A 9,766-nucleotide genomic window follows, 5' to 3' on the forward strand; every position below is an offset into this window, starting at 1 on the left:
AGTCTGATGAGCTCATAATTTGTAGCCAGTGTTAACAAGGCTCTTTCTATCCCTTCCCTATCTTAATTATTAGTGATCATATTCAGATTCTCATTATATTCTTCATCTGTTGCAGGAAAAGATCAACTATTAGGTGAGAGGAGAATGAGGTTCCTGCATTTTCTCTGCTACCTCTCTGGCAACTATGCAGAACATCTCTGCGGGTACCGAGTTTGTTTGCTACTCTATAAATGATCCTGTATCATGCGTGTCTTTAACCATTTTACTTTCTCCAAGCCCATACACACACGTTCTCTCCTGTTAGGTTTCATTTAGACAGCAACAAACATGCCGCTATTAGGAAGCAGAAACAAAGCCACATCCAGCATGTATTGAGTCAGTTCTCCTAAGGCAGCTTTGATCCCTGGTCCCTTTTCCAAGGAGCAGGTGCATTACTGGTGGCGACTTTCTGTTCTACAAAGAGGCACTTTAGACTCACACCTGCTGAGAGCTGAATTGATGTTCTTCTCAACCCCTGAACATTCCCCCCACTTACAACCTAATTTATCTTCACTTGTTTAAAGTTTAGGAAATCTAAGATGCAACTTTATTTGCAAACTAAAAGAGAATGACCAGCTTCCTATGACCCAACAACCAGAAAAGAAGTCATGCCATTCACACAGATAGGGACCCTTCTAGGAGTCCCTGAATTAAGTTGGTAAATATTTTAGAATAGTATACATTAAAGTATACATTAGGTGATGGTTCTAACCCTCCTACTGTATAGCCAGGCGAGATTGGATCATTTTACTGTGAAATATATAAACATATAAAATATATATAAACAATAGAACATGGCTATCTTATGATCTTTCTTCAGTAAAAGTTTCTTCTTTGGAAATTAAGTTAGCAACTTGGTCTCAGATAAAACTCTCAGATTTTAGTATTATTCCCCCAAGATTGTGAGTAGATGACTTTTTTTCCCCTTAGGTGAGTAAGCCATTTAAATAGGGTGTTGCTCTGTGTTCCCACCCACACTTTTGGGCCAGAGCCAGCAAAATAAGAGAAGTTTATAAATGTCAGATGATAAGCCACCATTGGGCTAGATAAGTAGCCTTCAGGCTATTTGGCTATTTGAGATTCAGGAAAGCCATAATAACAGAACTGTTCACATGCATTAATGTATTGGTACTGTCTGGGCAATGCATTTATTTTCTTAAGAAAATTTCCTCTGGTAGATTTAACACATTGGTTTCATCTGTCTACCTAGAGCATCATATGGTTTATTCTGATGATACACTATTTCATCCAGCAAGCTTTCTATCTGAGAATGTTTAATTTTTACCTTATTCTTAGCACAAGTAGGTCTAAATATTTCCTGCTTGAGCTGTCATGGAGTCATGACTCTGTGGTAAAAGGCTCCAAAGAATGTCATGTGGACGAACGGGAACTATGCTTGCTTTATGAAGTGATATATAACAATGAAATCTGTTTTACAACTACTGTGCTGCATTTAATTATCTTCCATTTTTACTTTAAAAAATTCGATAGTGATGTAACTTCCATTGGCTTCCAATGGAAGTCAATAATCATCCTTTGAAGGTCAGCCAAATTCCCTTCATGGAAAGCAGATTGACACGGGTGAAAGATAAAAACATCTGCCCAAATCAAAGCCATCGTGCAGAATAGAGTTAATATTCCAGAGATTCATCATGCAGAGATGTCTGCCATACATCAAAATTAGCAATGCTGAATAAGTGAATTGTGTATTACGCTCACCATAAAATCATTACTGGAATATGTCACAAAACATGTGCGTGATTCATTGCCAAAAGGATCATTGGAGAAAAAGCTTTGCATTCTGGGGAGGGAGATACCAGGGTCAACTTTATGGAAAAGAAGGACCAGAAGGGGACCTTGGGAGACCAGTGAAATTTTTTAGTGAGGGGGACATTCTTAGGTGAAAGAAGATCATGAGTAAACAAAAAGATACACTTCCATCCTAAAAGGGTCTCTACTCAACCCAGGATTGGTATTAAAAAAATGCTCATATTTGGGCCTGAAATATTGTTCCCACTCCTGAGAAAACCCTTTAGTAGAAGAAGAAAAGACTCTGGAATTAGATAAGTGATTCCCAAGATTAAATGTTTGTATAAAATTATCCACCATCCTGGGAAAGTTCATGCCTAGTCCATAGTGTATACCTGTGAACTGAAGGCCAAGGTAGGGACACTTCACTAGTGAGGCTGACATGAGAGACCAGGAAGTCATTCATGATGATGAAGTGAGAGGCACTCCACCAGATGAAACAAGTTCTTACTTCTGTCCCTGGACTCGAACACACAGATAGCTCTTCCTCCAGAACTGCCCCACACTCCTCTCAACCCATTTTTCCACAGCTAGCTTATCACCTCTGACCCAATAGCCTGAGGACCAAGAGAGAAAGCACCTTAGGAAATAGTAAGGAGGGTCAAAATGTCAGTGAAGAGTCTCAGCTGAGAATTATTTTTCTAAATTGGGCCCCCAGAACCTGAGAGAGTCAGGGGTTCTAGCTTTTTAAATAAGAAAACCAACCTAACAGAGTAGAATCAAATGTCCCCTGAATTTCTCCTAAATGCCTTAAGTCCAGACTCAAGGCCCACAGAAAGGCAGAAGTCCTGGATTTATGTGGTCCTGTGATTTCTGGATTGTCCACCCCATAAGAAAGTCTACATTCACTTCCATGGTGAGCCCTTACCCTCAGGGCATATCAGGAAAATGCTCATCTCAGCATGGCAAAAGGTTTCCAGCATTTATACAACAAATATCCTCATGAAATACTGGACAGATCCTTCCATTACATTTGAGTCTTGGAAATTCAAACAAAGAAACCATTTGAGGTACTCCTTCTGTGGAAAGTTCCTTCTTTAATGTACTCGCAAATCCCCAAAAGGATGCTCTCTTCATATTTTGGTTGACCTTGTTTATAAGAAATAGGCAAACCCTGAGTGAAACTGAAAAGACAATCCTACTCAAAACCCACCACTGAAGATCAGTTCCTTTGGATGAGGCATTACGTTTGGCATGGAGTCCCCTTAGAATAATCCCAGGACTAAGCATCTGAAAACCACCAACAAAGAAAAGAAATTAGATTTCTAGAAGATTTGCTTGTCACCGAATGTAGCCCTCACCAGAGGAGACAATAAAGAATATTGTTGGCTGATGGCCCTAGTGTTGGAGGAGCACATGCAACCATGGCAATTAAATCTAATTTTGAACCAACCAAATTAACACAGAAGATAAAGATAATGCTCTCAATGATGGACAAGTTTCCACTCATCCTACAGGCCAGAAGCCTTCAAGGCATTACGGCTTTGACATCAAATTTTGATGTTTCTCTATCACTGTCTGGTATTTCTTCCAGCTTTCTCTCCTCTTACTAGCAGAATTTTTGTGATAATTTCTTTGAGATTTTGATTTTATGCTGGAATTCTGTATTCTAAGGCAACCCATTCATTAGCAATGCCTCAGAAACACATGAAACTTGGAAAAACCTAAAGTGGCATTATAAATCACATATTGAATTTTTCATAGCAGCAATGTTCAGACATACCTTTGTAAAGAAAGCAGGGGTGTTGCTAAAAGTGGAGAAGAAAATCGATAATTATCTTGTAACCTCTACTCCTGTTTCATAAAAATGAAATTGGGATGGGACTAGAAACAAGAAGAAAAACATTTATGATGCTCTGGCAGCACAATTTTCACCATAAATGGCAAGAAAGAAGAGCACATGAACCCAATCTTAGATATTAGATTAGCATCCAATAAAGTTCTCCCATTACAGTATCAGACCATGGCTCCTGTGACCAAATAAAGCACTGTTTGTGCTTCACTCTGCAGTAAACCCTGTCTGTTTTTTAAAAACAAAGTGCCGGGTTCACTGTTGATTAAAATCATGTATTTTCAATGCAGCTGGCCCTTTAGATTTCATAAAGACAATAACTATTCATCGGCTACCTTAGGTAATTGAGAGGAAAAAATTAAATGTAATATCAGAACACAGACAAGAGGCAAATCTGTGAGTGAAAAAACAAGGGAAGCAGGGTCTTTCCATTAGAGCTCATACTCCTGGGGATCACTCTAAGCAAGAAGTAAACAGAGTATGGAAAGCAAAATGGCTTCCAAGAGGGTGCCTACCTTTCTAACCAGCCAAGAATTAGTATGCATATGAGGAAATCTCCCTTCTTCCTACTGCTGAATGCCAGCAGCTTTACCTCCCAGTCCCCATGCCTCTCCTCTAGCCCAGATGATGACAGAACCAGGTGTCTGGGTTAAAGGGTGCACACACCCAGGAAATATAGTTTTTGAGTCTCTAGCTCTCCAAACAAGGGCTCTCCTTGGAGGTTGACTTCACTATTAATATGCCAAATGATATATGAATGATGTTCCTGTGGTAAGCTGAATAATGGATCCCAAAGATATAAGGTCCTCATCCCTATAACCTATGAATGTTATTTTATTTGGAAAAAGGACTTTATAGATGTGATTAAGTTAAGGAATCTGAGATGGGGTGTTATCCTAGTCTATCTAGTAGATCCTAAATGCAATCACAAGTCTGTAGAAGAGAGAGAAAGGGGAATTTGACCCACAGAAGAGGACACCATGTGACCACACATAGAGGCAGGGATTGGAGCAATGCATTCAGGAATCAAGGAATACCAAAAGCCACCACAAATGGAAGAGTCTGGGAACAGATTTCACCCTAGAGGGAGTATTGCCCTGCTGGCAGCTTGATTTCAGTCCAGTGACACTGATTTCTGACTCTTTGCCTCTTGGACTAAGAATAATTAATTTCTGTTGTTTTCAGCCACCAAGTTTGTAGTAATTTCTTGAAGCAGTTGGAGGAAACCAAGCAATACCCAAGGACTGGAAAGAGTACAGAAAAGTGAAGAATGTCAAGGATAGAGAATGTTACGGACTGAATTATGTTCGTATATTGAAGACCTCAGTCCAAAGGTAACTGTATTTGGAGCTGGGGTCTTGAAAGAGGCAAGGCTGAATGAGCTCATAAGGGTGGGAACCTAACTGGGTAGGAGTCATGTCCATACAGGGAAAGGAAGAGACACCCAGGATGCCTACATACAAAGGAAAAGTCATAGAAATACCTGGCAAGAAGGTGATCATCTGCAAGCCATGGAGAAAGGCCTTAGGAGGAACCAACCCTACTGGCACCTTGATCCTGGATGTCCATCCTCCAGAACTGTAAGAAAACAAATTTCTGTTGTTTAACCCATCCAGTCCCTTGTATTTTGGTTGTGGTAGTCCTAGTCGATTACTATGGAGAGTTACCAAAGAAAATGCCCCTCAGAGGATTAGGTTTGTTAGGAAGCTCGATCAAGCCAGGATGACCCTGAACCGCAGTCTTCACTCTAAGAAGAGAAGTTTACATTGACTAGTGTGTTCTGGATGGTGGCGAGGAAGGGGAGAACTTTCCAGACAGAAGTTGGCAGGAACAAAGTCTAGCCTGGCAGTAAATGTCCAGAATGCATCTCCTGCTGTGAGTGCACGAGAGAAAGCTGTGCTCATGTGTCACATGTGGAGACAGGGTAACACAGTGTCTGGTCATACACAGGTGTTATGCTTGAGCCACAGGCCAAGTCAGACACCCTCAGGATGTCGCTGTCACACACAATAGATGCTTTGTTGTAACTCTATGCAAAATGGGCAGACTTAGCAGAGATGGAGGGAAATAAGATTTAAAACACATTTTGAGGCTTGTTTGCGGTTTTAGACAGCATTTGATATTGCAAAGGCTGAATTCAAGTCTTGTCATCCAGATAACAACAAAAGAGAAGTGGAAAGCACGCAGAGTGCTTGGTTATTGCTAGGGAGAGAGTCTTCTAGTAACTTTTTGCCTAAGAAGGGTTCCTTCCCACATGATGCCAGACAAAGCTAAGCAGTCCTTCCCAGAATGAGGCTGAATCAGAGGGTTCGGTGAGACTGAAGAGGGATGCGAGGGACATTTAAATACCATTCAAGAAGTCAACTCGCAAAGACATAGCCTGTGTGCGGCACTTGAGGACCCAGGGGCAGTGATTCCCACGTCAGGCACACAAAGAAAGTGAGGACATTGGAACATCGCCGTAGGGAAATGAAAGGATTGTCATGGCTGACCCAGGCCCCACCCACCTGCCACAGGTGCTGAGTGAGGGCTGTGTGCCTTAGTGCCACATTTGACACCCAACATGTGCTCTGCCCTGGTGTGCTTCATCTCATGGCCTAGCAATTTATGGAGCCAGCCCATAGCTCTTGGAGGACTGAGTCCTGGAACCTGTGTGTGGCACTAGCAGAAGGAGAAGGTACAGCCCTAAAGGGGGTTGCCAGATGTCACAGGTACAGCATGACTGTGCTGGAACAGTAGGAGTGTCAGCACCAAGGACACATCAAATCTTTATCACCTGTAACAGAAGGCAAGGAGCAACCCCAGAGGACTCAGGAAGTCCAGGAAGCCAGCTGTTGAATTGAGAAGGATCTAAAAAAGCAGCAGGATTCAGTTTGACAGGGGAAGCAGATCTGAGACTTGACCTCTGACCACCATGACTGACATGGTCTATCAGTCTCAATGACCAGGGGTGTCTTTGGAAAGCATGCTCAATTCTCTCCCTCCCAAAACCAAGCACAGCCCTGCCTCAATCCCATGAGCCACTTCCACGACCTCCAGAGGCTCTTTCACTCTGATGTCTCATTTTCTCACCGTATTCACTGAATCCTTCCAGGTTCTGTTCCTCTACCTCTCTCATCACTATTGTGCACCTGCCAAGGTCCTCTTCATTCTAAAAGCATGGCCCAGAACAGGCATATATGTAAGGTACTAGGGATAAGGCCCTAGTTGGTGAAAGCATGTCCCTGTCTTATACGATCCTCAAAAACTCATTATAGTAGCAGGAATAAGATTTGGAACTTTAGGAACTTGCTTATCTTCTCTTTGTAGAAATAATTATCCAATAGGTCCTCAAACTGCCACCAAATAGGCATTAACCTTTGGACCACCCAACATTAAACTAACTCTCAAAAAAAAAAAAAGTCACACAACTCTAATAACCCAGAGCTCTACATGGGCTGAGCTCACAGTCAGAAGACCAGCCAATCAACTGTGGTACAGCAATGAACAGTAATTAAAGACTTTTTAATATTCACAGCCTTAGTTGAAGAACTCTAAAGGAAATCCAATTCATAACCTATTTCTCTGCCAGAATTTTCCTGAAGAGTGTGGCAGAAAGAGGAGGAAGAACTATAATTGCTTATATATTCATCATTTTTACCTGTTTTATGACATAGTTGGTTTGTCCATAATCTCGTGGAAGGTCTGGGCTTTACGTCCTCATTGTTACTCTTTGTTAAGATGCTCTGATTCCATTATTGCCCACTTTAAGCCACGGCCCCAGCTATAATCCTCACCAGGTCCCCACAACCAGGAGGCAAAGTCTAAACTCTCGAAAATGGCGCTGGGGGCCCTTCTAGCCTCAGCCTCATTCACCTCTGTCAGAAATGTCACTGCCTCGGCAAACCCTGTGTTCAAGTCCCCAGAGATCCAGATGGTCTCTCCTTTTTGACCCCATTGATCTTTGCATGGCTCCCTTCAGTGGGTCTCCCACAATATTCTGAGGAAGTCCATCCTCCATCTAGCCAGCATACCCTCCAGCGGACTTCTAGCCAGGCCCAGGAGCTATGGTTCAATGAGGAAAGGATGAAAGAATAAATAAATGGATAAAAACTACAGACTAAAATCAACGCTCACAAAAGAAAGTTTTTATTACTTCACAAGAAAAGGCTTCTTAAGAGTCTTAACTGAATCCAAGAAATCCTGTAAATTCTGAAAAAAGAAATGTTGAGCAAAGTAGTATGCATTTCTCCAATATGTTAAAGAGACAAATAGGATTAAACCCTTTTAAAATACACATATATTTATATCTACACATACATCCTCATACTTCCAGATGTCTCCACGGATCTGGATTGCCTTTCCATATTTACAGTCTTAGCTATTTACCTTACAAAAGAAAATGGTCCTGTAGAAAACACTTATCATTTGCTCTAGTAAGAAAGAGCCATTACGGCAGGCCTTTACTATATTGTTGGCTTAAAGGACAAGAATGTGATTTGGATCCTGTAAGCACTCATGAGTTTTGAACAAGTCTAAACAAATATTTTTAATCAGTGTTAGTGCTTTAAGAAAATTTTAATCTGCCACTTAAGAGACACTAATGTACAAGTTGGCAAATAGGAAAACAAAAACCTGTCACCTTTACCATACATTATCTAAATGGGCTAAAGCAAATGTGTTTCAGATTCCTTGCCCTGCTGCACATGAACACATAATAGGATAGGGAACCAGCAGCAACTGATTTTATATCCTAATGGTGTTATTGGCTACTTCTAGGACAGCCAGAGGGTGTCAGGGAATAAAGAAATATAAATTACCTGCTACAACAAAGAGGAACTACATATAAAAATTGACTGTAGTGCCTCCTGGTGTGAAGCTAAAATTGGATTTGGGCATATAAATATTTTAAATGATATAAAATGTGATTCCAGTGCAATAGCTAGTAGTCACAATGTTGACACATAGCCATGAAGTGCATACACATAGCATTCAAACCACCTCATCCCACACTGCAGCTGTCACCAGCCACAGGACACTTGATCCACAGGCAGTAAAGACGTAAAGAGCCACATTCTAACCACACTCCAGGGCACACACAGGGCATCTAGAAGAACTTCCCCTTGCATTACCCTTGGCATCTTGGCATTCTTAGCATTCAAACTGAGTACCTGGACGTGAGAACTGAGAACGAGGGTGAGTAATCCTGGCTTCCCTTTCTTATATGGGATATGTGGCCCTCTATTCCATGAGTTTCATAGTTCTTAAATGGAGGAATAAATTCTATGTAAGCCTGCTGCCTGTATGTTAAAACAAAATGTTCACCAGTTTGTATATGTGCATGTTGTAGTGTGTAGGTGTAGAATGTGGGTGTGTGTGTAATGTGGGTTTGTGTCTATGTGAGAGTGTGTGGGCAGGGAGCAGGATACTGATGAGCTCAGACAGGCAGATGGCCAAAGAGACAGAGACAAAGGGTAGCAAAATTGCCTTCTTGAAAAGAAGCAGAGCAGTACACAGTATGATCAAGCATAAGCTGATTGCTGAAAATGAGACCACTAAGAGAGATCTAAGAGAGAAGAAAACATACAAGACTACACACATCTGAAGACATAGGAGAAACTTCCATTGAAAGCAAGAGTGATTGCAGAAAAGGAAATAAGGTGTGACACCAAGCAAGGCCATCCCTAGTGCGCATGTGTCCCTGATAAATATTTTTTTGCAGGGTCCCTTTCTATATAAGCAATTTGATTTTTCAAGTAACAAACCCCATGGGTCTACGTAAGGCATAGAGATTTTTCAAAGAGGTTTTAGAATAATGTGTGAAGAAGACGTATTTTAATATTTGTTTATTTTCCAGTTGGTGTAAGTGATGATTATTCCCAGCATCTAGGTTCCCTCGCTTCCTGTGCAGGTACCAGAACTAGCTCTTTAGATTCTTCATTGCTAGATGTGCTGATTCCAGCTTTCTTGCTAGGAGAAAAGGATAGCAAGACAGTTAATGCTCCCAATCCTGTGGCTCTTCAGAATGCATTCCTATTGAGACACGTGTATTTCCTTGCCTCTGCATTTCCCTAACACCTTGTATTTAATGCTGGTTATGTCGTCACTCATGATTCTGCCCCATCTACCTGCCACCCCTGGATACCA

This window comes from Sciurus vulgaris, assembly GCF_902686455.1.
Source record: "Sciurus vulgaris genome assembly, chromosome: 14".
Taxonomy (NCBI): domain Eukaryota; kingdom Metazoa; phylum Chordata; class Mammalia; order Rodentia; family Sciuridae; genus Sciurus; species Sciurus vulgaris.